Source organism: Thalassophryne amazonica, chromosome 11 (genome assembly GCF_902500255.1).
Source record: "Thalassophryne amazonica chromosome 11, fThaAma1.1, whole genome shotgun sequence".
Taxonomy (NCBI): domain Eukaryota; kingdom Metazoa; phylum Chordata; class Actinopteri; order Batrachoidiformes; family Batrachoididae; genus Thalassophryne; species Thalassophryne amazonica.
Window position 1 is genome coordinate 108,990,006 of NC_047113.1, and position 26,602 is coordinate 109,016,607.

Consider the following 26,602-nt stretch of genomic DNA (forward strand, 5'->3'; position numbering starts at 1 on the left):
ACCGCACCTCTACCCAAGGACAAGCACCTCTTTGAGCCTGCTGAAGACCAGAAATGACATGATTGGTCAATGGAAATAACATTTTGAAGACCTCTTGAACACCAACCCATTCATGGAGATCGAGGAAATGCTCAGCCATTTACCATAACGTCACTGAAGAACTCAGCCAAACCCAAACTCAAACTCGTTTTAAGGCTGAAAACAACAAAGCACCCAGTGAAGACAACATCCCCATTGACTTCTTTAAAGAAGGAGGTCCCTTTGTTTAATGCCAACTGCACCAACTCATCATCAGAATCTGACTCAAGAAGAATTACCAGCAGACCTGCACGACTCAGTGACTGTTACCATCTACAAGTAGAAAAGAGACAAGTCTGACTGTGGAAGCCATTGTGGATTTCCCAGCCCAGTCTCACATTTTTTTTTTTTGTTTGTTTGTTTGTTTTTTACGTGCTCCTGTTACAAAATGATTCAAACGGGGTTTTTTTTAACTCACTATTACGAACCCTACTCCTACCCCCAACCCTAACCATAACCACCCCGACCCCCCCACTCCACTTTTAATTTCGTGCAGCTATCATGGAATGTATTAGCATGAAGTTGTGCTGCTCTAACAAAAATGAGGCACTTTTCGTGACAATATCACAAACCAATAGATTAATGTATATTTTGTGCTGCTGAATCACGACTTGCCATGAAACTGGGTTGGGATTTCCTTGCTGTCTACAACAGAAAAGCTTCTTTCAAGGACTGCCAACAACCGTCTGAGACCACTAGCAGAAAACATCCTTGCTGAAACCCAGAGTGGCTTCTGACCATCAAGAGGGACAAGACATTATCTTCACTGTTTGCCAATTGCAAGAAATGTGCTGAGAGCCGCATCAAACATTGTATCTCGCCTTCATTGACTTGACAAAGGCATTAGATTGTCACACCCATTCCTGTGAAAGATCCTGAGCAAAAAAGAAAACGTCTGTCCAGAGACATCCATCAAGATCCCGAGTCTTCATCACGATGACGTGTCTGCCGCAGTTCTGGTAAATGACATAAAAATTGAAACCTTCAACTTTAAATCAAAAGGCTGGGCTGTGTCATCGCGCCTACACTCTTCATCAACTTTATGACAACAATCCTCCACTTTATCAAGGACAAGGTGTCACCATAGTTGACATCATGTCCAGAATGGATAGAAAGCTCTTCGACCTAAGCTGACTAAGAAATAAGAAAAATAAAAAAATCACCATCACTTCACTCCTGGACTTCCAGTATGGCGAGGACAGCACCCTTTGCGGAAGATGGTCTTCAGAAAATCATTGAATCCTTCGATGAAGCTAACATCAAGCTTGGTCTCAACCTGAAGAAGACACAGATCCTGTATCAGCCTCCAACCAACATGGCCAAGTTTCTTGCTGTGACACCTCATGGACAGGTTCTTGAGAAAATGACCCACTTTCCATATGTGGGCAGCCAAGTGTCATCAAATACCACCATCGATGACAAGATTGAAAACCAACTCAAGTGTGCAGGAACTGCCTTTGGTTGGCTATGGACCAGATACCTTCAACACAAGATTAACAGCTTCATGTGAAGCCAAGCTCCAGACCCACCCACCAAACGGCTTTGGTGGGTGGGTCACATCATTAGGATGGATGACAATACTTAGGTTAAGACATCTGGTGAAAATTTCATGTCAATAGCACCTTTAGAAATATATTTACTCAGAAAAATGGTGATGAGTTCAATACTTAGTTAAATTCGGTTCATTTACAGTGGGTAAAATGTTTTTCTACAATGGCCGAGTGCAAAGAAATATGGAAATATTGACCTGCAACAAACATTAACGTATTTGGAGTGTCCAAAAATGTCAACTCACGTCTAAGTCGGCATTAGTCATTGGAACCCAGCTGCAGAATTTGTGACTTAGTAGCAGGAGGCCCTGTAATGTTCATGTTGGTGGGAAAATGTGATTCATGAAAACAAATGGAATCCTGCGCCCTCAGGTCGCACGTATGGAACCTTGACGTCATGTGATATTCTGAAGAGACACGACAATCTCATCAGTGCATCACTTCCACTCCATAAGGAGGCCAAACCACAGCAGTGGAGATGTGAGTAATGACTGAGCTACGCTTACACTGAGCCCAAACCCGGTTAACCCCTTCAGAGAGAGAGAGAGAGAGAGAGAAAGAGAGAGAGAGAGAGAAAGAGAGAGAGAGCATACTTTAATGTTTTTGTGGAGTAGCCCACTCAGACACTGCTGCTACAACCCCAATTCCAATGAAGCTGGGACATTGTGTAAAATGTAGGGCTGGGTATCGAGAACCAGTTCTTTACGAGTATCATTAAGAAATGATTCGATCCACCGATATCAAAAGACTTTTTGCTTAACGATTCCCTTATCGGTCCTTCAGAGCAGCCGTTGATTTTGAGGGTGTTTGTTGGGAAAATGATGATTTCTCTATGTTGATTACAGACCCTGCAGTGGCTCTGTAATCAACCGTTTCTGCAGCATAACACCACTTTGAAGTGTGAACCATTGAAGCAATGCTTCGATCCACTAGCTCATTGGTTCTTTGATTCGCTGCTGTTCAGAAACTGCAAATCCGCTTCTTAACCCCTCTCAAACCCATTAAAATATCGTGAGTCACTTTTGTGTGGATTAAAGTCACTAAATGGGACTCATGTCTTGTTGCAGTCAAGAAACAAGAATCATCCTCTGTTCCGTTGGCACAGCTCCAAACATTGCGCGGCTCTCTGCTGAGACAGAGTCCGCTCGGAATTAATAACTTCAAAATGAATTGCCGCTTTAAATAAAATGACACCTCTTACAAACGTTGTAATACAGACAAGAAACTACAATAGACTAAAACATTTTTTTCCTCCCAAAATGAGACGCCCTGCATTCTTTATAAATTACATCCTGACGTGCAGCGCATTCAGCTGCAAGAGCTCAGCTGAGATGTATGGAGTGAGATTCATGTCAATAATGTCCGAAAGGAAATGCTTTGGACTAAAACTACAGATTTTGTTTAGTTCTGTTTATGTCCAGAGATCAAGGATCCACCATGTAGAGTTTATTATGTCCAAAGTTTAAGGATCCAGTGACCAATTTCATATTTATTTACTTTAAACTCAATAAAATGTTGTTCAATTTCAATTCAATTTAATCGGCTTATAAAGCACCGAATCACAACAAAAGCCGTCTCAAGTTGCCTCACACAGAACAGTCCAACATAAAAATTTTAAATGAATAAATAAAAAAATAAAAAAATCAAATACATAATTAAAAACAGAAGTAAAAGAATAAAACAGATAAACACTAAAAACTATTCATAAGAAAGAGAATAAAAATAGGCTTTAAATCTTGACTTAAAAATGTCCATGGACTCCGACTGCCTCACGGTCGCAGGAAGACCGTTCCACAGAGCGGGCGCATGATAAGAAAAAGGTCTTTGACCCGCTGACATAGAAAACTTGTAAAGCCTGCTTTTAGTACACAAAAAGGTACTTTGGTTAAAATTTGCACAGATGCACAGCTGTTTGCCTTTTCTGCATTCTGCTGTATGCAGATGCTTTTAATTTGACAGAGATGGTGGCGGAAGACATTAAAAACACTATACATTTCACTCATGTGGCCAATATAACACTTAACTCACTCATGGTAACAGCAACATAACACTTATCTAAACTGACTAAACAAACTGAACTACAAAAACACAATAAATCAATAACACTAACAACACTGTTAAACTAACATGAACCACAATAACATTTAAAATCCCAAACTCCCATGGTGCATTGCAGCACAACATCCATTATTTATTGGTTAGTTAAAATTGCTCATTTATCCAAAAATATTTGTCCTATCGACTTTCAAAGTTTTCCCGGAGTTCATCCATGACCCAAAATACATAAGCATGCCAAACGGCAAATGTCAGTTCTCCCCGGTTTTGCGTGATCGAAGCCATACACACGCATGCACGCACACACGCCGACAGAGGCCATTTGGCTATTATAATATAGATGAGAGGAGACTGGAATCACTTATCTAAAATTCTGGAAAAACTATTCAGAAATTGATGTGACAGTTTTATGGAGAAACCTCAGTTGCTGACTGAAAGTCAGTTGGATGGATGGATTTAGAAACAACACATTGACATCCTATCTTCCCATCTTATCTTAGGGACCTCGTAGTACCATATCACCCCAATAGAGCGCTTCGCTCTCAGACTGCAGGCTTACTTGTAGTTCCTAGGGTTTGTAAGAGTAGAATGGGAGGCAGAGCCTTCAGCTTTCAGGCTCCTCTCCTGTGGAACCAGCTCCCAATTCAGATCAGGGAGACAGACACCCTCTCTACTTTTAAGATTAGGCTTAAAACTTTCCTTTTTGCTAAAGCTTATAGTTAGGGCTGGATCAGGTGACCCTGAACCATCCCTTAGTTATGCTGCTATAGACGTAGACTGCTGGGGGGTTCCCATGATGCACTGTTTCTTTCTCTTTTTGCTCTGTATGCACCACTCTGCATTTAATCATTAGTGATCGATCTCTGCTCCCCTCCACAGCATGTCTTTTTCCTGGTTCTCTCCCTCAGCCGCAACCAGTCCCAGCAGAAGACTGCCCCTCCCTGAGCCTGGTTCTGCTGGAGGTTTCTTCCTGTTAAAAGTGAGTTTTTCCTTCCCACTGTAGCCAAGTGCTTGCTCACAGGGGGTCGTTTTGACCGTTGGGGTTTTACATAATTATTGTATGGCCTTGCCTTACAGTATAAAGCGCCTTGGGGCAACTGTTTGTTGTGATTTGGCGCTATATAAAAAAATTGATTGATTGATTGATCCTTGGTGCTGACTGATCTGGTAGAAAAATAACTGATAGTACTGATAGAAAAAATATGCACTTGGAATATTTCTTTATCTGAAGAAAGCAGTTAATAAATGTCAATCATGATATATCTATCTATAAAGCAAGAAACGTCTGTGTGAGTGCAAGTATGCTGTCGCAAATCTCTCTGTTTCGGCTATGGCTTGGCATGACAAAATGATGTGCTGCCTTTATTATGAAAATTTTGGGGAATAATTTTCAAAACCTTTATTTTGAAACCTTTATTTTCATTACAGGGTTGGCCTGCACGGGAAATGCATTGCTTTTCCAAATGTGCCCATGAATAAAATTAAGCTCACCCTCTCTTCTTCTATGTTGTTTGGTGCACCAGTTTAATCGGCTAACGTTATCTTAGCCTTACCTGATCAATGGGTGCCATGATTTACCCAGGCTGAGTGCAAATATGAGTAAATTAAGTACTTTTATTTAATTGGTTTTTGTGGCATTTTGTAAATGTTGAAATGCGCTCCGTTGTCAAAACATACCCCTGTAAACAAATCAAGCGCACCTTCATCCTTATTGTTACATTGCTGCCGCCTTCTGCATCAGTCCGTTATTGCAGTACGAAATCCTATCCATGAGTCCAGTGTCTTTCAAGTATTTAAAAAGCCAACACTTCTCCATCCCACTTGACCTTATGTCTAAAACTGTCTGCACATCACCTAAACAAATTCATACTTATTACAATATTCCACCATACCAGTCCTTTTACTTCACTTCAAAAAAAGAAATCTAAATCTAGTAGTCCAATCTAGTGGACAAATGCATGAATCAGGGTCTCCGCATCAACCAAAGACAGGACGGGACAGATCTTCACTATATTTCGCAGGTGGAAGAAAGCAGTCCTCATAATATCTCTAATGTGTAAGTCAAAGGACAATGTGGGGTCATAAATCACCCCAAGGTTCCTCACTTTATCAGTGTGATGTATGACACATGAGCCTAGGTTAAGTGTTAACTGATCAAACTGATGCTGATGTCTCGCTGGACCAAGAACCATCATTCCGGTCTTATCCGAATTTAAAAGTAAGAAATTGCTGGACATCCAGCTTTTCACTGATGCCAGGCAATACTCTAAGGACTTCATGTGTACGAGAGTACCAGTAGTTATTGGCATGTATAACTGAGTATCATCAGCATAGCAATAAAAGGCAATCCCAAAGCACTGCAATACATGCCCAAGGGGTGCTATGAAAAGGAGAAAAGCAAGGGGCTTGTTTCACACTGTTTCTCTGTTTTCATCGAAACGCCATCCAAACTTTGCACCATGTGTGAAGGGGCCATTAATGAGATCCAAAGTAATGGCCTTAGAGGGGTTGATAATTGGACTGTTTGGATTTGGGATTGGTTCTATACTAAATGGTAAATGGGCTGCATTTATATAGCATTTTTCCATCTGCATCAGACGCTCAAAGTGCTTTACAAATAATGCCTCACATTTACCCCGATGTGAGGCTGCTGTCATACAAGGTGCTCAGTACACTACTAGCAAGTATAAGATGCCTAAAATTAGGTTTAGGTTTTAGAAGTTCCACACAGGTTGTAGGTAGCAGACACAAAAGCCTGTCCTTTCATATGGTTCACAAGCAGCAAAGCCGGTCTTTCCAAAAGGTCCACAGACACTAAAGCCTGCACTTTCATAATGTCCAGGCACACTGAAACGAGTCATTCCATTATGTCCAGGCACACTGAAACCAGTTTTTCCATAATGTCCAGGCACACTGAAACCAGTCCTTCCATACTGTACAGGTGCATTGAAACCAATCCGTCCATACTGTCCAAGCACACTGAAACCACTTCTTCCATAATGTCCAGACACACTGAAACCACTCCTTCCATACTGTCTAGGCACACTGAAACCACTCCTTCCATACTGTCCAGGCACACTGAAACCACTTCTTCCATAATGTCCAGGCACACTGAAACCACTCCTTCCATACTGTCTAGGCACACTGAAACCAGTCCTTCCATACTATCCAGAAGCACTGAAACCAGTCCTTCCATACTGTCCAGATGCACTGAAACCAGTCCTTCCATACTGTCCAGCTGCACTGAAACCAGTCCTTCCATACTGTCCAGACACACTGAAACCAGTCCTTCCATACTATCCAGGCACACTGAAACCAGTCCTTCCATACTGTCCAGCTGCATTACAACCAGTCCTTCCATACTATCCAGGCGCACTGAAACCAGTCCTTCCATACTGTCCAGGCACACTGAAACCACTCCTTCCATACTGTCTAGGCACACTGAAACCAGTCCTTCCATACTATCCAGAAGCACTGCAACCAGTCCTTCCATACTGTCCAGACACACTGAAACCAGTCCTTCCATACTGTCCAGCTGCATTGAAACCAGTCCTTCCATACTGTCCAGACACACTGAAACCAGTCCTTCCATACTATCCAGGCACACTGAAACCAGTCCTTCCATACTGTCCAGCTGCATTAAAACCAGTCCTTCCATACTGTCCAGGCACACTGAAACCAGTCCTTCCATACTACCCAGGCGCACTGAAACCAGTCCTTCCATACTGTCCAGGCGCACTAAAACCAGTCCTTCCATACTATCCAGCTGCATTGAAACCAGTCCTTCCATACTGTCCAGACACACTGAAACCAGTCCTTCCATACTATCCAGGCACACTGAAACCAGTCCTTCCATACTGTCCAGCTGCATTAAAACCAGTCCTTCCATACTGTCCAGGCACACTGAAACAAGTCCTTCCATACTGTCCAGGCGCACTGAAACCAGTCCTTCCATACTATCCAGATGCATTGAAACCAGTCCTTCCATACTGCCCAGGCACACTGAAACCAGTCCTTCCATACTGCCCAGGCACACTGAAAACAGTCCTTCCATACTATCCAGGCGCACTGAAACCAGTCCTTCCATACTATCCAGCTGCATTGAAACCAGTCCTTCCATACTGTCCAGACTAGGGATGGGTATCGAGAACCGGTTCCTTTCGGGTATCGTTAAGAAATGATTCGATCCACCGACATCAATAAGCTTTGTGCTTAACGATTCTGTTATCGGTCCTTCAGAGTGGCCGTTGTTTTGGCGGGTGTTTGTCAGGAAAATGATCATTTCTCTACATTGATTACAGACCCTGCAGCGGGTCCTTAATCAACTTTTCTGCAGCGCGGCTTTGCTTTGAACCTTGAACCAATCGATGTGTGGTTCGCAGATTGAAGCAATGCTTCGGTCGATTGCTTCGTTTATTTCTTTCTTTCGCTTAATTTTCCCCCGCTAAAACCCTAAAGAGCATACAGCTGTGAGTATTATTTACCTTTTCTATGTTAAACCGACCTGTTATGGTCTTCTGAAACAGTTGATAGATGTATTTTATAACTTAAAAACGGGAGCGATGCTAACGCGTTAGCATGTCTACGGCATTTTCAATGTTAAAAGTTAGCATTTAGCAATTGCAGCCGTCATCACGTTCGGGTGCATTTGTTTTCAAATTGTAATATTTCTTAAATTTATTTTTGCTTATATATTAATAATCTAATGATTATTATATACAATTTTAGAGAAAGAGACAAAAAGAACCTGAATAGAAACACAACAGAAAATATATAACAGCAGCTAACATAAATAAATAAATACATAAAGAAATAAGTGTTTCCTGTGAACACCTAGTGACTCTCACACCTCCATTTCATCCCTGTCTTATTTAAGTTCAATGACAGTTTGTTTCAGTCAAACCATATTTTCAGTTTGTTAATTTCTTCAGTGATTTCCTCTAGAACTATCTGCCAAACTAGAAAACTGCTGCATAGTAAGAGCAGAATACTACTGGAATGAATTTGAATAAGGAAAGTTTTTTTTTTTTTTCTCACCTAAATGGATTCAGCACTCACTCCAGTTTATTGTCTGGAATAGTCCCAGATTGCATTTCAGAGCTTCTAGAATTCAAACATTTTCGTGCAGGTGGTGTTGGGGGGTAATTTTGGGTTTCAGCTTTTTTTGTTTTTCACCACTTTCATCCCTGAATATGAGTTGTGATACACTTTTGTGCGGATTAAAGTTACTAACTGGGACTCCTGTCTTGTTGCGAGAAAGAAATGAGAATCGTCCTCCGTTCTGTTCACACAGGTCCAAACGTCGCACGTCGTCTTCACTATATTTCGCAGGTGGAAGAAAGCAGTCCTCATAATATCTCTAATGTGTAAGTCAAAGGACAATGTGGGGTCATAAATCACCCCAAGGTTCCTCACTTTATCAGTGTGATGTATGACACACGAGCCTAGGTTAAGTGTTAACTGATCAAACTGATGCTGATGTCTCGCTGGACCAAGAACCATCATTCCGGTCTTATCCGAATTTAAAAGTAAGAAATTGCTGGACATCCAGCTTTTCACAGATGCCAGGCAATACTCTAAGGACTTCATGTGTACGAGAGTACCAGTAGTTATTGGCATGTATAACTGAGTATCATCAGCATAGCAATAAAAGGCAATCCCAAAGCACTGCAATACATGCCCAAGGGGTGCTATGAAAAGGAGAAAAGCAAGGGGCTTGTTTCACACTGTTTCTCTGTTTTCATCGAAACGCCATCCAAACTTTGCACCATGTGTGAAGGGGCCATTAATGAGATCCAAAGTAATGGCCTTAGAGGGGTTGATAATTGGACTGTTTGGATTTGGGATTGGTTCTATACTAAATGGTAAATGGGCTGCATTTATATAGCATTTTTCCATCTGCATCAGACGCTCAAAGTGCTTTACAAATAATGCCTCACATTTACCCCGATGTGAGGCTGCTGTCATACAAGGTGCTCACTACACTACTAGCAAGTATAAGATGCCTAAAATTAGGTTTAGGTTTTAGAAGTTCCACACAGGTTGTAGGTAGCAGACACAAAAGCCTGTCCTTTCATATGGTTCACAAGCAGCAAAGCCGGTCTTTCCAAAAGGTCCACAGACACTAAAGCCTGCACTTTCATAATGTCCAGGCACACTGAAACGAGTCATTCCATTATGTCCAGGCACACTGAAACCAGTTCTTCCATAATGTCCAGGCACACTGAAACCAGTCCTTCCATACTGTACAGGTGCATTGAAACCAATCCGTCCATACTGTCCAAGCACACTGAAACCACTTCTTCCATAATGTCCAGACACACTGAAACCACTCCTTCCATACTGTCTAGGCACACTGAAACCACTCCTTCCATACTGTCCAGGCACACTGAAACCACTTCTTCCATAATGTCCAGGCACACTGAAACCACTCCTTCCATACTGTCTAGGCACACTGAAACCAGTCCTTCCATACTATCCAGAAGCACTGAAACCAGTCCTTCCATACTGTCCAGATGCACTGAAACCAGTCCTTCCATACTGTCCAGCTGCACTGAAACCAGTCCTTCCATACTGTCCAGACACACTGAAACCAGTCCTTCCATACTATCCAGGCACACTGAAACCAGTCCTTCCATACTGTCCAGCTGCATTACAACCAGTCCTTCCATACTATCCAGGCGCACTGAAACCAGTCCTTCCATACTGTCCAGGCACACTGAAACCACTCCTTCCATACTGTCTAGGCACACTGAAACCAGTCCTTCCATACTATCCAGAAGCACTGCAACCAGTCCTTCCATACTGTCCAGACACACTGAAACCAGTCCTTCCATACTGTCCAGCTGCATTGAAACCAGTCCTTCCATACTGTCCAGACACACTGAAACCAGTCCTTCCATACTATCCAGGCACACTGAAACCAGTCCTTCCATACTGTCCAGCTGCATTAAAACCAGTCCTTCCATACTGTCCAGGCACACTGAAACCAGTCCTTCCATACTACCCAGGCGCACTGAAACCAGTCCTTCCATACTGTCCAGGCGCACTAAAACCAGTCCTTCCATACTATCCAGCTGCATTGAAACCAGTCCTTCCATACTGTCCAGACACACTGAAACCAGTCCTTCCATACTATCCAGGCACACTGAAACCAGTCCTTCCATACTGTCCAGCTGCATTAAAACCAGTCCTTCCATACTGTCCAGGCACACTGAAACAAGTCCTTCCATACTGTCCAGGCGCACTGAAACCAGTCCTTCCATACTATCCAGATGCATTGAAACCAGTCCTTCCATACTGCCCAGGCACACTGAAACCAGTCCTTCCATACTGCCCAGGCACACTGAAAACAGTCCTTCCATACTATCCAGGCGCACTGAAACCAGTCCTTCCATACTATCCAGCTGCATTGAAACCAGTCCTTCCATACTGTCCAGACACACTGAAACCAGTCCTTCCATACTATCCAGCTGCATTGAAACCAGTCCTTCCATACTGTCCAGACACACTGAAACCAGTCCTTCCATACTATCCAGGCACACTGAAACCAGTCCTTCCATACTGTCCAGCTGCATTAAAACCAGTCCTTCCATACTGTCCAGGCACACTGAAACAAGTCCTTCCATACTATCCAGCTGCATTGAAACCAGTCCTTCCATACTGTCCAGACACACTGAAACCAGTCCTTCCATACTATCCAGGCACACTGAAACCAGTCCTTCCATACTGTCCAGCTGCATTAAAACCAGTCCTTCCATACTGTCCAGGCGCACTAAAACCAGTCCTTCCATACTATCCAGCTGCATTGAAACCAGTCCTTCCATACTGTCCAGACACACTGAAACCAGTCCTTCCATACTATCCAGGCACACTGAAACCAGTCCTTCCATACTGTCCAGCTGCATTAAAACCAGTCCTTCCATACTGTCCAGGCACACTGAAACAAGTCCTTCCATACTGTCCAGGCGCACTGAAACCAGTCCTTCCATACTATCCAGATGCATTGAAACCAGTCCTTCCATACTGCCCAGGCACACTGAAACCAGTCCTTCCATACTGCCCAGGCACACTGAAAACAGTCCTTCCATACTATCCAGGCGCACTGAAACCAGTCCTTCCATACTATCCAGCTGCATTGAAACCAGTCCTTCCATACTGTCCAGACTAGGGATGGGTATCGAGAACCGGTTCCTTTCGGGTATCGTTAAGAAATGATTCGATCCACCGACATCAATAAGCTTTGTGCTTAACGATTCTGTTATCGGTCCTTCAGAGTGGCCGTTGTTTTGGCGGGTGTTTGTCAGGAAAATGATCATTTCTCTACATTGATTACAGACCCTGCAGCGGGTCCTTAATCAACTTTTCTGCAGCGCGGCTTTGCTTTGAACCTTGAACCAATCGATGTGTGGTTCGCAGATTGAAGCAATGCTTCGGTCGATTGCTTCGTTTATTTCTTTCTTTCGCTTAATTTTCCCCCGCTAAAACCCTAAAGAGCATACAGCTGTGAGTATTATTTACCTTTTCTATGTTAAACCGACCTGTTATGGTCTTCTGAAACAGTTGATAGATGTATTTTATAACTTAAAAACGGGAGCGATGCTAACGCGTTAGCATGTCTATGGCATTTTCAATGTTAAAAGTTAGCATTTAGCAATTGCAGCCGTCATCACGTTCGGGTGCATTTGTTTTTAAATTGTAATATTTCTTAAATTTATTTTTGCTTATATATTAATAATCTAATGATTATTATATACAATTTTAGAGAAAGAGACAAAAAGAACCTGAATAGAAACACAACAGAAAATATATAACAGCAGCTAACATAAATAAATAAATACATAAAGAAATAAATGTTTCCTGTGAACACCTAGTGACTCTCACACCTCCATTTCATCCCTGTCTTATTTAAGTTTAATGACAGTTTGTTTCAGTCAAACCATATTTTCAGTTTGTTAATTTCTTCAGTGATTTCCTCTAGAACTATCTGCCAAACTAGAAAACTGCTGCATAGTAAGAGCAGAATACTACTGGAATGAATTTGAATAAGGAAAGTTTTTTTTTTTTTTTTTTTTTCTCACCTAAATGGATTCAGCACTCACTCCAGTTTATTGTCTGGAATAGTCCCAGATTGCATTTCAGAGCTTCTAGAATTCAAACATTTTCCTGCAGGTGGTGTTGGGGGGTAATTTTGGGTTTCAGCTTTTTTTGTTTTTCACCACTTTCATCCCTGAATATGAGTTGTGATACACTTTTGTGCGGATTAAAGTTACTAACTGGGACTCCTGTCTTGTTGCGAGAAAGAAATGAGAATCGTCCTCCGTTCTGTTCACACAGCTCCAAACGTCGCGCGGCTCTCTGACGAGTCAAGATAGAACGATAGAAATCAGTCTGAATTAATAACTTCAAAGCGAAACACAGTTTTGTTTATTTTTATTTATGTCCAGAGATCAAGGATACAGTGACTAATTTCATATTTATTTACTTTAAGACTCAAGGAAATACATAGAAAACCTGTAAAGCCTACTTTTAGTACAAAATTCAGGAGGTATTGATAAGGAATCGGATCGATAAGCAGAATCGATAATGGCATCGATATCGATAAAACCTTATCAATACCCATCCCTAGTCCAGACACACTGAAACCAGTCCTTCCATACTGTCCAGCTGCATTGAAACCAGTCCTTCCATACTGTCCAGGCACACTGAAACCAGCCCTTCCATACTATCCAGGCGCACTGAAACCAGTCCTTCCATACTATCCAGGTGCACTGAAACCAGTCCTTCCATACTGTCCAGCTGCATTGAAACCAGTCCTTCCATACTGCCCAGGCACACTGAAACCAGTCCTTCCATACTATCCAGGTGCACTGAAACCAGTCCTTCCATACTATCCAGGTGCACTGAAACCAGTCCTTCCATACTATCCAGGCGCACTGAAACCAGTCCTTCCATACTATCCAGGTGCACTGAAACCAGTCCTTCCATACTGTCCAGCTGCATTGAAACCAGTCCTTCCATACTGTCCAGGCACACTGAAACCAGTCCTTCCATACTATCCAGGTGCACTGAAACCAGTCCTTCCATATTGTCCAGTTGCATTGAAACCAGTCCTTCCATACTGTCCAGGCACACTGAAACCAGTCCTTCCATACTATCCAGGCGCACTGAAACCAGTCCATCCATACTATCCAGACGCACTGAAATCAGACCTTCCATACTGTCCAGCTGCATTGAAACCAGTCCTTCCATACTGTCCAGGCACACTGAAACCAGAACTTCCATACTATCCAGGCGCACTGAAACCAGTCCTTCCATACTATCCAGGTGCACTGAAACCAGTCCTTCCATACTGTCCAGGCACACTGAAACCAGTCCTTCCATACTATCCAGGTGCACTGAAACCAGTCCTTCCATACTATCCAGGTGCACTGAAACCAGTCCTTCCATACTGTCCAGCTGCATTGAAACCAGTCCTTCCATACTGTCCAGCTGCATTGAAACCAGTCCTTCCATACTGTCCAGGCACACTGAAACCAGTCCTTCCATACTATCCAGGTGCACTGAAACCAGTCCTTCCATACTGTCCAGTTGCATTGAAACCAGTCCTTCCATACTGTCCAGGCACACTGAAACCAGTCCTTCCATACTATCCAGGCACACTGAAACCAGTCCTTCCATACTATCCAGGCGCACTGAAACCAGTCCTTCCATACTATCCAGGCGCACTGAAACCAGTCCATCCATACTATCCAGACGCACTGAAATCAGACCTTCCATACTGTCCAGCTGCATTGAAACCAGTCCTTCCATACTGTCCAGGCACACTGAAACCAGAACGTCCATACTATCCAGACGCACTGAAGTCAGTCGTTCCATACTGTCCAGCTGCATTGAAACCAGTCCTTCCATACTGTCCAGGTGCACTGAAACCAGTCCTTCCATACTATCCAGGTGCACTGAAACCAGTCCTTCCATACTGTCCAGCTGCATTGAAACCAGTCTTTCCATACTGTCCAGGCACACTGAAACCAGTCCTTCCATACTATCCAGGCGCACTGAAACCAGTCCTTCCATACTGTCCAGATGCACTGAAACCAGTCCTTCCATACTGTCCAGCTGCATTGAAACCAGTCCTTCCATACTATCCAGGCACACTGAAACCAGTCCTTCCATACTATCCAGACTCAGTGAAACAACTCCTTCCATACTGTCCATGTGCACCAAAGCCAGTCTTTACATATGGTCCATATGCACTAAATATGGTCCTTCCAAACAGTCAGTGTGCCCTGAAGACACATGCCGTTAATGCACACTGAAACTGGTCCTTCATTACTGTCCATGCACACTAAAGCTGGTCTTTCCACACAGTCCATCTTCACTAAACCCGGTCCTTCCATGTGGTCCATACACCTTAAAGCTGGTCCTTCTGTACAGTTCATGCACACTAAAATTTGTCCTTCTATTTGGTCTACACACACTAAAGCCAGTCCTTCCCTGTGGCCCACCTGCACTAAAGCGGGTCTTCAAATTTACACCCTGGAGTGTTTGTGCCTCCTGCAGCAACAGTGAGTCACCAGAAAACAGACAGCAGGTGGTGTTGATGTCAGAGATATATAAGACATCTGCTGCAACCCAAAGAGGAAACAAAACTGGGACCAACTGGACCCGTGTGCGGTATCATATCAAAATTTGCACACTTAATGTTTTTTGTTGGGGCTTTTTTTTTGCTCTGCTGTCTGAATTACCTTTAACCTTGAGAATTAAGATGACAGCTTATTAGAATATTTTGATCATACAAAGTTTAGGCGTTCAACATAAAATATTTTATATTTTTTGTCTTCATGAATTACGGCACAGTGGCTTCATCACGCGTTGCGCTCCCGCTGGTCCTGCATGGGATCCTGCTGTGTATTTTCTCTGCTTCTCTTCCAGTCATCAGCACTCAACATATCAAAGGGAACACCAGTTTGCTGCTCCCGACCAGCAGCTACTCCTGGGACATGAGGGGGGTCACAACTAGAAATGAAGAATACCTCCAGGGCATAAAGAGACTCAGGAGACTCTACTGTAACATTGGCATCGGCTTCCACATTCAGGTCTTACCCAGTGGAAAGATCACAGGGGAGCATCGTGAGAACTGATACAGTAAGAAGCTTTTATACTCAAAGCTGATATCCATTCCACACATCAGACACACTGAAATAAATACCCAACAGATATTTATTGATGAATAAAAATGAACAAATTAGACAAATTATGAGAATTTTTATCTAGTTACAGCAATTATACCACTGATTCTTAATAAAAAAATATGCAGTTGTGGTCAGATGTTTACATACAAGGAGCAGTTGAGAAGTTTTGAGCCTGACACAGAATAAGTAGGGCATGGATCTACATCTACTGCATTCTGAGAAACCAACATTTTTTGAGAATGTAAGAAGTTTTGACTCATTGTGTGCAATGTTGAGAAATGTTGATCCAGCCAGCCAACCTCCTTTTCAAGAGCCAGGAACGTGAGCATGCTTGCTCCTTTAATGACTTGTCAAACTGACAACACTGATTTGGACTGAAATGACAAAAAGGAGAGATAGAAAAAAGCAAACTTAATGCGCTGATATTTTAGCAACAATGGCGTCCATTTCTTCTGGGTAACATGTCAATGCATAATGCTATCATATTTATTTAAAGGTATCAGATGTCCTCAAAACCACTCCCACTCACATTGTACACATGGAAAGAACACACAACGCAGTGATTACTTTCTGAAGGACAACACGCGACTTTAGAGTGAACATGGTTCAGAACAATCCCAACCATGCTTTTGCTGTGCACTCTTAACTCTTCCTGTATCCTCCTACTTCCTGTTGCTGTGCTGACTTCCACCATCATTGTGGATTTCAAAATAAAAGCCCCACAATGACAGCAATGCAAAACATCTCTTCACAGTCCTACCAGCGAACTAAACATACAAGAAGAAGATGAAGAAGAAGAAAGGCCTTTTTTGTCATTGTACACAAAATAAAATGTGTCCTCTGCATTTTGCCATTCTCATTACAGTTAGACACAATCCAGCTACTCGGAGCAGCGGGCAGCCAGCCTGTCTTGGCCAGGGCCAGAGAAAGGAGCAGACTCTAAATAAGCTTGTTTTTGATTATGGGAGGAAACCCACACAGTCACGGTAGAACATGCAAACTCCACGTAGAAAGAACCAGGCAGAACACAATCCCATGACCTTCTTGCTGTGAGACACTAGTGCTAATCACTAAACCACCATGCCACCGAACAACCCATTAGTTTTAGGTTTTCTAAAATAAAATGACATTTTGAGGCAGAACGATTACAAGTATTTCATATTATTATTTTTATTGCTGCGAGCCGAGTGTTCTAGATCTGATTGGAACATTGCCTGACCAGACTCTCTGAGCATGTGCTGAATCTGTGAGTGTGCACTGATTCTGTGAGTGTGTACTGACTCTGTGAGTGTGCACTGACTCTGTGAGTGTGCACTGACTCTGTGAGTGTGCACTGACAGGTAAAAGTGTATACCCCAGTTCCAATGAAGTTGGGACGTTGTGTAAAATGTAAATAAAAACAGAATACAATGATTTTCAAATCCTCTTCAACCTATATTCAATTGAATACACCTCAAAGACGAGATATTTAATGTTCAAACTGATAAACTTTATTGTTTTTGTGCAAATATTTGCTCATTTTGAAAATGGATGCCTGCAACATGTTTTAAAAAAGCTGGGACAGTGATATGTTTACCACTGTGTTACATCACCTTTCCTTCTAACAACACTCAATAAGCATTTGGGAACTGACACTAATTGTTGAAGCTTTGTAAGTGGAATTCTTTCCCATTCTTGCTTGATGTATGACTTCAGTTGTTCAACCTCTGTTGTCATATTTTGTGCTTCATAATGCGCCACACATTTTCAATGGGCAACAGGTCTGGACTGCAGGCAGGCCAGTCTAGTACCCGCACTCTTTTACTACGAAGCCATGCTGTTGTAACACGTGCAGAATGTGGCTTGGCATTGTTTTGCTGAAATAAGCAGGGACGTCCCTGAAAAAGACGTTGCTTGGATGGCAGCATGTGTTGCTCCAAAACCTGGATGTACCTTTCAGCACTGATGGTACCATCACAGATGTGTAAGTTGCCCATGCCATGAGCACTAACACACCCCCATACCATCACAGATGTTGGCTTTTGAACTTTGCACTGGTATCAGTCTGTATGGTCTTTTTCCTCTTTTGTCTGGAGGACACAATGCCCATGATTTCCATAAACAATTTGAAATGTGGACTCATCAGACCACAGCACACTTTTCTACTTTGCGTCTGCCATTTCACATGAGCTCGCGCCCAGAGAAGGCGGCAGAGTTTCTGGATGTTGTTAATGTTTGGCTTTTGCTTTGCATGGTAGAGTTTTAACTTGCACTTGTAGATGTAGCGACGAACTGTGTTAACTGACAATGGTTTTCTGAAGTGTTCCTGAGCCCAAGCGGTAAGATTCTTTACACAGTGATGTTGGTTTTTAATGCAGTGCTGCCTGAAGGATTGAAGGTCACGGGCATTCAATGTTGGCTTTCGGCCTTGCTGCTTACATGTAGAAAGTTCTCCAGATTCTCTAAATCTTCTGATTATATTATGGACTGTAGATGATGGAATCCCTAAATTCCTTGCAATTGAACCTTGAGAAACATTGTTCTTAAACTGTTGGACTATTTTTTTTTTACGCAGTTGTTCACAAAGTGGTGATCCTCGCCCCATCTTTGCTTGTGAACGGCTGAGCCTTTTCGGGGATGCTCCTTTTATATCCAATCATGACACTCACCAAATCTGTTGCAGGCATCCATTTCAAAATGAGCAAATATTTGCACCAAAACAAAAAGGTCTATCAGTTTGAACATTAAATATCTTGTCTTTTTGCTTTATTGAATTGAATATAGGTTGAAGAGGATTTGCAAATCATTGTATTCTGTTTTATTTACATTTCACACAACGTCCCAACTTCATTGGAATTGGGGTTGAATGTCAGCCTAATGAACTCTTTTAGTTTCTAAAGTAATAAAGGTTAGATTGTCATTTCTTGTGAATAATGTGGTGTCCAGCCCATCCAGGGGGAGTCATAGATTCTTATTTGTTACCATTATTTATTTATTTATTTATTTATTTATTTTTGCTGTGTTACTACCTGTGTGGTTGTGGTCATGAACCTCGTGTCTCTGGCTCATCACACCTGTTTTGTAAGTCATTGGTTATGACTCGTCTTCACCTTGTTGGCTGCATGATTAAGTCTTTGGTTATTAGATTTTGTCAGATTGTCTGGTGACAGTCTTGCTGTCATGTCTCAGCCCTTGTTCAGTGTAAAACAAGTGGTACAAAAAACACTCACCCATGCATGTCCTCCTGTAGATGGCGTTAAAAGAAAAATCCAATATTCACTATGGAAATCCCCCATAGGTAAATATGTTTCTTCATTAAACATGCAACATGTTACAAAAATAAACTAACATTATAATGCTTGGATTTCAGTAGAAACTATATTTCATCAGTTTTATGAATTTTGAAAGGCGGTGCAGCTTTAAGGGCTGGACTTAATTGTGTTTCAGACTGCTATCATTCACAATCTGTTACTGGACTTTGGCACTGACAATAAGCACAGAGATTTGGACACTTTATCATCGTTCACCATAACATCTTAGTTACTCAACTATTTACCTGAAGCATTCAGGTAAAACATGTACAGGATGTCTCTCATCACCAGTTGGACCTTGTATGTGTTATGTGATATGATGTCAGGGGGAGTTGATGAATTGATCTCTTTGTTCCAAGAAAGTCTTCTCTCATTCAAGTAGTTCCAAGATTGGAGCAATCTACACAGGAACCAAGCTTAGTAGGATCAGCGTCACATCACCCCACAATCTCCTGGTGACCCCTCTGGAAGACTCAGAGAGATCAGAACTGAAAATGAAGAATGTTCAGAAGGGTCAGAAGTTGTAATATGCTTTGCTATAGGTTTTGGGTTGCAGTTGTGAACCTGGCAACCTGCCATCAAAGTAAAGTAAGAAACTGCACTCTTGGCCAGAACCACAACAAATGCTGCTTCTGCTTCAAACCTTTACCCTGATGGAGCACAATCAAAACAAGTTTCAAGCTGTATTCACTCAGATGACCCCATTTAAAGATGTTTGAGCATGACTGAAGCTGTTAAGACTAAGAACACCCAGACGTTACCATGCACTTGTGACAATTTGGTGAATTGAGATGAAATTTTTGAACACCTTGAACATTTCACCCCAATTTCAAAACTGGTGCCGATGATGGCAGTAACTACTACTTATACCAAGTTTGTTCAAGACTGACAAAGATGGATCAAGAAGTTTCTATGATGCTTCAAAACATGCCCCAATTTGGAATTCAGGAATAAACGGGAAGGAACGGTGCTCTGTGGAAGAGCCCCTGAACTGAAGACCCACTGTTGGTGATGAGCTGGCATACAACTATTAAAAGAAAATCATCATTCAGTCCTGGAGATTTTGACACCAACCCTTTGTTTCTCTTCATGGTTTTTCTTTTCTTGGTGTCAACTCTTGCTTTCTTCCTGTGTTTGGTTCCCTGTTATCAAACTTATACTCTTTCTCTGTGTGTTTCCCGAGCTGAGTCTGCAGTTTTTGGACACTGTTTTTCTGGGTAGGATTACTAACTGTTTTTTGTTTTTTTTACTTAGCTGTTCTCCTGGACTCTCCATTTGCTTATGCCCTCAAGGAGAATCTTTTTGCTTGGTCTTCTACTGTTATGAACTTTGACCATCACCTGTCTGACAACTGTGAATAAAGAATGTGAATTTTACCCGCCTGTGTTGTTCTCTGTGTTGGGGTCAACAGTCTTTGCTACATACATAATGCTGCTGATTATTGTTATTAATTTCATTACTTCATGTTCACTTTCTTTCCAAGGCCTCCTTGAAATTTCCCCAGTGGAAAGAGGAGTGGTGACCCTTTTCGGAGTGAGGAGTGGACTCTTCATTGCCATGAGCAACAAGGAGAAACTCTATGGCTCGGTGAGAAGTGAAAAAAAATTGCAAAATTGAAGATTGTTTATGAACTGAATTGAAAATATTTATGAAAAGATGCAATTTTATGGTTTTCAATCAACATGTCAACAGAAAGTACTTTTGCCATTTATGACTTATCTTGCCCCCCCACCACACACACACGTGCATGTGTGTGTGTGTGAGTGAGTACACCACTATCTGTATCTGTTCAACCATCTAAATGATCTGTAGCTGTACTTGGAGTGGGCGAGGCCTAAATAGGAAGTGGGTGTGGTTTAACTGGAAATGGGTGGGGCTTAAAGCAGTACATTATTTTAAGTCTGAAATTGATATGGATTGATCAGAAGTAGAGAAGCTTGAATCTTTGACTGGACTGGGTTGCTTGATGCGAGGACGTTTCGCTTCAAATCGCAGAAGCTTCCTCAGCTAAAATTCTTGCTCTGGTGGTCTGACTTCTGTCTTGACTCTTGAGAGACACTCCTCTTCTTCAGGAGTGTCTCTCCCTTATTTAGCAGGAGTAGGGGAAAAACTACAGAGGATCTTCAGTCAGCACAAAATCCCAGTTTTACTTTAAACCTTGAGACAGAAATTAGTTCAGACAGGATCCCTAGTTACAAACAGAGCAATGTAGTGTATTCTATCAGATGTCAGGAAAACTGTAACGAACACTACATAGGTGAGACTAAGCAATCTTTACACAAAAGGCTATACCAGCACCGCAGAGAGGGCGCCAGTGGACCTCAGTCTGCAGTTCATCTCCACCTTAAAGACACTAACCACACGTTTGAGGACAAGGAAGTTAAAATATTAGCCAGAGAGAAGAAATGGTTTGAGAGAGGGGTCAAGGAGGCATTCTTTGTGAAATGTTTGAAACCCAGCCTTAACCTTATCCCCTGTTTACAATGGGGTACTCAGGGCAAAGCAATTTCAGTCTTTTGTTCATGGTAATGAGTCATTCACGTCATCAGCAGAGTCATCAAGGGAGCCATCAGGAGAGGGTCCGTCCCATCATTAGGAGGGACAGCTGCCCTGTCATTAGGAGGGTGCTAACTAGAGCACAGTAGGTGCTAATAAGAGTATGCATGCTAGCTAGAGAAGTCTTGCTTTGGACATGAATTGTTTATCTGAGTGGCACAAATATAATTTGTGTGGCATGTTATTGCATGTAAATCACTGTACAAAAAAATGCCTGAAGCACTCCTGCATTTTAATGCAAATAGATGTATATAACTTTGTTTTTGCTACATTTTTACACATTTTTAAATTTACTATTTATATTTGCATTCAACATTATAAAAGTGGTTCGTTAAAGATGCTTGTGGTTTTCACAGTACAACCTTTCTTCATATTCGAATTTCATGTTTTTACATGAAATGAGGTTCCCTCATAAGAGTATAAGAGTATGCATGAACAAGAGTTGTCACACTCAACACAACTTTTTTTATTGTTTTTTTTAAATTTTAAGATCAAACTGTGATTTTTTTCAATTATTTATTTATTTTTACTGCCTAACATTCTTGGCATTTTTCCCCACACAAAGTCAAACAATGATGATTAAGGTGTGTGTGTGTGTGTTTGTCTGTCTGTGCGTGTCTGTTTGTGTGTGCAATGTGCATGTGTGTCTGTGTGTGCATGTGTGTGTGACTGAGTGACTGTGTGAGAGAGAGAGAGAGGTTGTTCTACTGACCAATTTACTTTTATGAACTGTAGTGAGAAAGTGTCAGATACTGCATGCAGCCATATACAATAAAAGTATTAATATAGGTTACTTTGTGTGTTTAGCTATATGTGTGTATGTGTGTAAGTGGTCTGTAAGACTGTTTAGTTTTTAATGATCTGTTTGAACTTGGTGATTCATGCAAACATCCAATGATGGCAAACAGGGAAATAATATGTCAGCCTTGTTCACTGTGCTCTTCTCAAAAGCACCACGTTCAGCACGAGCAAAGTTTTCCAACTGACTTTATGTCACCCAACCAAACTAAGAGCAAACAAATGGTTAAAAAATAAATAAATAAAAAACCCGACCGGAGTGGAGGCAGTGACCAACGCGACACGAGCCATTTTCATCTCTGTCTTGTCAAATGTACCGCGTACGATACAAAACAAGTTCATCAAGTAACTTTAAATATTATACAAACCAAAACAGAGGTGAGATGAGAGAGCAACATGAGGTAGAGTCAAGCCAAGCACAGAGAGAGAGATCCTGTCTGACTGTCTGTGTGTGTGCTAGAGGCTGCAGAGAAACATGTCTGTGTAGTGAGGGGTGGGCGCTGCGTGTGACTGGCCAGTCACAGAGTGTGACGACAGTTAGTCGCCCAATAAGGATTTTTCTTCAGCATGAGCACAGATATTGACGAGTTTTACTTGTATCATGCTCGTACTCATTGAAAATGCTTTATCCGTACTGGATACTCATCTGAATTGAGTATCTGGCTCAACCCTAGTCAGAAGTTGTAATATGCTTTGCTAAAGGTTTTGGGTTGCAGCTGCATCAATCCAAAGTGCAATTCACTCAATATGTACTTTTTAAGGCAGAAATTAAATTTTAATTTTTTGCTGCATGCCATCTTCATTTACACTGACCCAATAACATGTATACTGATTCTTAAACCTCTGCAAGACTATCACAGGTGTCACCTTTATTATATAGCCCAGTCTCACATTTTTTTTCGTACTCCCGTCATGAAATGATTCAAGTTTTCATGACAGGTTTTTTTTAAAAATCACTATTACTAACCTTACTCCTACACCCAAACCTAACCTTAACCATAACCAAACCGTACTCCTTCCCCTAACCCTAACCATAACCACCACGATTCATGCTCCCATGATGAAGATTTTGCACTTTTTCTGACAATATGACAAACCAATAGATTAATGTATATTTCGTGCTGCTGAATCACGACATGCCGTGAGACTAGGTTGTATTATGACAGCAAGATAATATAATTCTTGTAGTTTCTGAGATATACTCAATTCATTTTGGGCATGTCAATTTCAAGTGGGGGTCTGGAAACAAGGTTTAATTTAAGAACTAAAAACAGCAAATACAGTATGAGGTGCTTTTCTACCAGTGGGTGGTGGTGTTATGGGTCACTCATAAACTGTACCAACCTCTGTAATTTCATCAGACTGCTAGATGGTGGTGCTACAGATTATAAGCACACATTTCCAACAGTTGATTAAGAACGGTTGATTAAGGTTAATTTTGCTGTGCAGTCAAAATTGAGTAAGACATGCAGTGAAGGTTCACACTTTCATCCCAACATCATGGGGCCAATGAAAGCAGTTTACCTGAAACCGGAGAAAAGAAGGGAATATATACATAGACAGGTTCAAAGTGAGTGAGGAAGGAAAGCTGCATGTCTCAGGGTTCAAACAATGAAGGCAAAAGAAACCAAGCTGAACCCATGTCGACAGGATCCAAAGTCACCCTGGGGGCACTCAGGCGGACTCGGTTCGCTACCCAAGGCAGACATAACTCTGGAATTACTTTCCCTGGTTATCGTGGACATGAAGCAGGACTCCAGCAAAATAGTGCCGGAGTCAGAAGACGTATCATCCAGATTGCCCTGTCGAGACAATGCATTGGGTTTGCCGTTCTGTGACCCAGGGCGATATGATAAAATAAAATAAAAATGGCTAAAATAGATAGCCCACCTAGCATTTAAGTAATTTGCAGATTGCAAATAAGACAGATTTTTATGGTCTGTGTAAACCAAAGACGGCATTTGTGCCCCCTCCAGCCAGTGGCGCCACTCCTCCAAGGCCACCTTAATGGCAGTTTGTGGCCTCCAGTGCAGTAATTTTGTTCGGCTGCGGTCAGTTTGGTAGACAAAAATGCGCAAGGATGCAGCCGTTTATCCGAGGGATTCATTTGCGAGAGGATGGCACCAACCCCCACATCAGAAGCATCGACTTTGACCACGAATTGCCGGACCAGGTCAGGGAGGAGCAATACGGGGCAGAGGTAAAGCGATGTTTTAGAACCTGAAAGGCTTTATCATACTCCGGCGTCCACTTGAATGGCCGGAGTGACAGTGTTGCCTCATGAAGGGGAGCCACGACGGTACTAAAATTCCAAATGATTTTGCGGTAGAAGTTCGCAAACCCCAGGAAACACTGAACCTTCTTCCGACTCCCAGGAACTGCCCATTCCCGCACGGCCATTACTTTAGCTAGGTCCATCTTGATCTCACCCTCGGCTAAGACAAAACCTAAAAAGGAGACTGTGGGCTGATGAAACTCACATTTTTCTGCTTTTATGTACAAATCGTTCTGCAAGAGCATCTATAACAGTGCGGACATGTCAGATGTGTGAGTTAAGGTCTGAGGAGAAAATCAGTATAATCATCCAAATAGACGAGCACACATTTATTTAGAAACTCACGTAATAAGTCATTAGCAAGATTTTGGAAAACGGCCGGTGCGTTCGTAAGTCCAAATGGCATTACAAGGTACTCATAGGCATGTTAAAGGTAGTTTTCCACTCGTCTCCCTGCTTGATCCTGACCAAATGGTATGCATTGCGTAAATCGTGCTTGGCAAAAATTTTAGTGTCCTGCAGAAGCTCAAACGCAGTGGAGATGAGTGGCGATGGATAATGATTTTTAACTGTGATGTCGTTGAGCCCTCGGTAATCAATGCATGGACGAAGCGACTTATCTTTCTTTTCTATGAAAAATATCCTTCCTGCCCCAGCAGACAAGGAGGAGTGACAAATCAAGCCGGCCGACAGAGACTCCTGAATATACTTGTTCATGGCGACACATTCAGGGGCAGATAGTGAAAATAATTTCCCTCGAGGAGGACAAGCCCTCCACACGGCATCACTGTTGTTCCTCTGTGGACAGATGAGTCCTGCCCAGCTACATCTGCTCCTCCATGTTGTGTGGGGCAGCGGGGGATGTGGCACGGCTGGGGGCTGCAGAGTGGCTTGGAGGAGAGGTAAAATGGCAAGCTGGATGACATGCTTTGTGGCATAGATGTTCCGCCAGCCGACAGTCGCTTTGGATTGCCAGGGTGATGAGCTGATCCAGATTGTCAGGAAGTTCCACAGTGAGCCCCTGGAAGAAAATATCGAGGAGGGCTGCTGGTTTCCACTAATTCGTCGCCGCCAGAATTTGAAAGTCTATAGTGTAGTCAGAAATGCAGCGACTGCCTTGTTTGAGCCTCATCAATTTTCATTCTTTTAGACGGGAAAATAGATGACATCAGTTCAAAGTGCAACTTGCACTGAGTTATGAAGGGTCTGACGTCATCCGTTTCTCGCGGAAAATCGCTTAGGTTGAGACAGCTGATTACAAAATTCAGGGGCAGGTACGGGAGTGGGCGTGGCTGCTGACCTGGAAGGGGGGCACTGGTAGACACTGCTGGGCCGGCCTGATGGCTAAGCGTAGACAAAAGCTGCTGCATCTGTGCATTTACAGAGGTCAAAAACAAGTGCTGACATTTGGCCAGCTTGTTAATGGTGGTATTAAGCAAGCTGCTTACTGTGGTTGCATACCATTTGCTGAAAAGCCTCTGAGTCTGCTGTGTCCATTGCTGGCCAGATCGATCTTTCAGGCTTGGTGGCTAAAGATGTCTGGACGCAAATGCAAAACTCAGACAAGCAGCTCTGTGGTTCAAAAAGGTTTGGTAGAGATTCAGGCAGAGGTCGCTACACGTTAAGGCAGTCCAAACAAGCAGCAGTACAAAAAACATAAGGCAGAGGTGCAGACGGTCAAAAAACGATGAGACAAAACAGGACTGAGAAAACACATAGAGTAGAGCTGGAAAGAAGGCACAAGGCACATCGATCTGGCAAGTGACAAGTGAAACCAGAGAACCTTAAATACACCCATCATGAGCT

At 42.4% G+C, this 26,602-nt stretch overlaps 1 pseudogene; it reads left to right on the forward strand.

The window, feature by feature from the left end:
- The first annotated feature begins 1,267 nt into the window (after window positions 1-1,267).
- LOC117519737 overlaps window positions 1,268-26,602 on the forward strand; it is a 41,372-nt pseudogene continuing 16,037 nt past the window's right edge.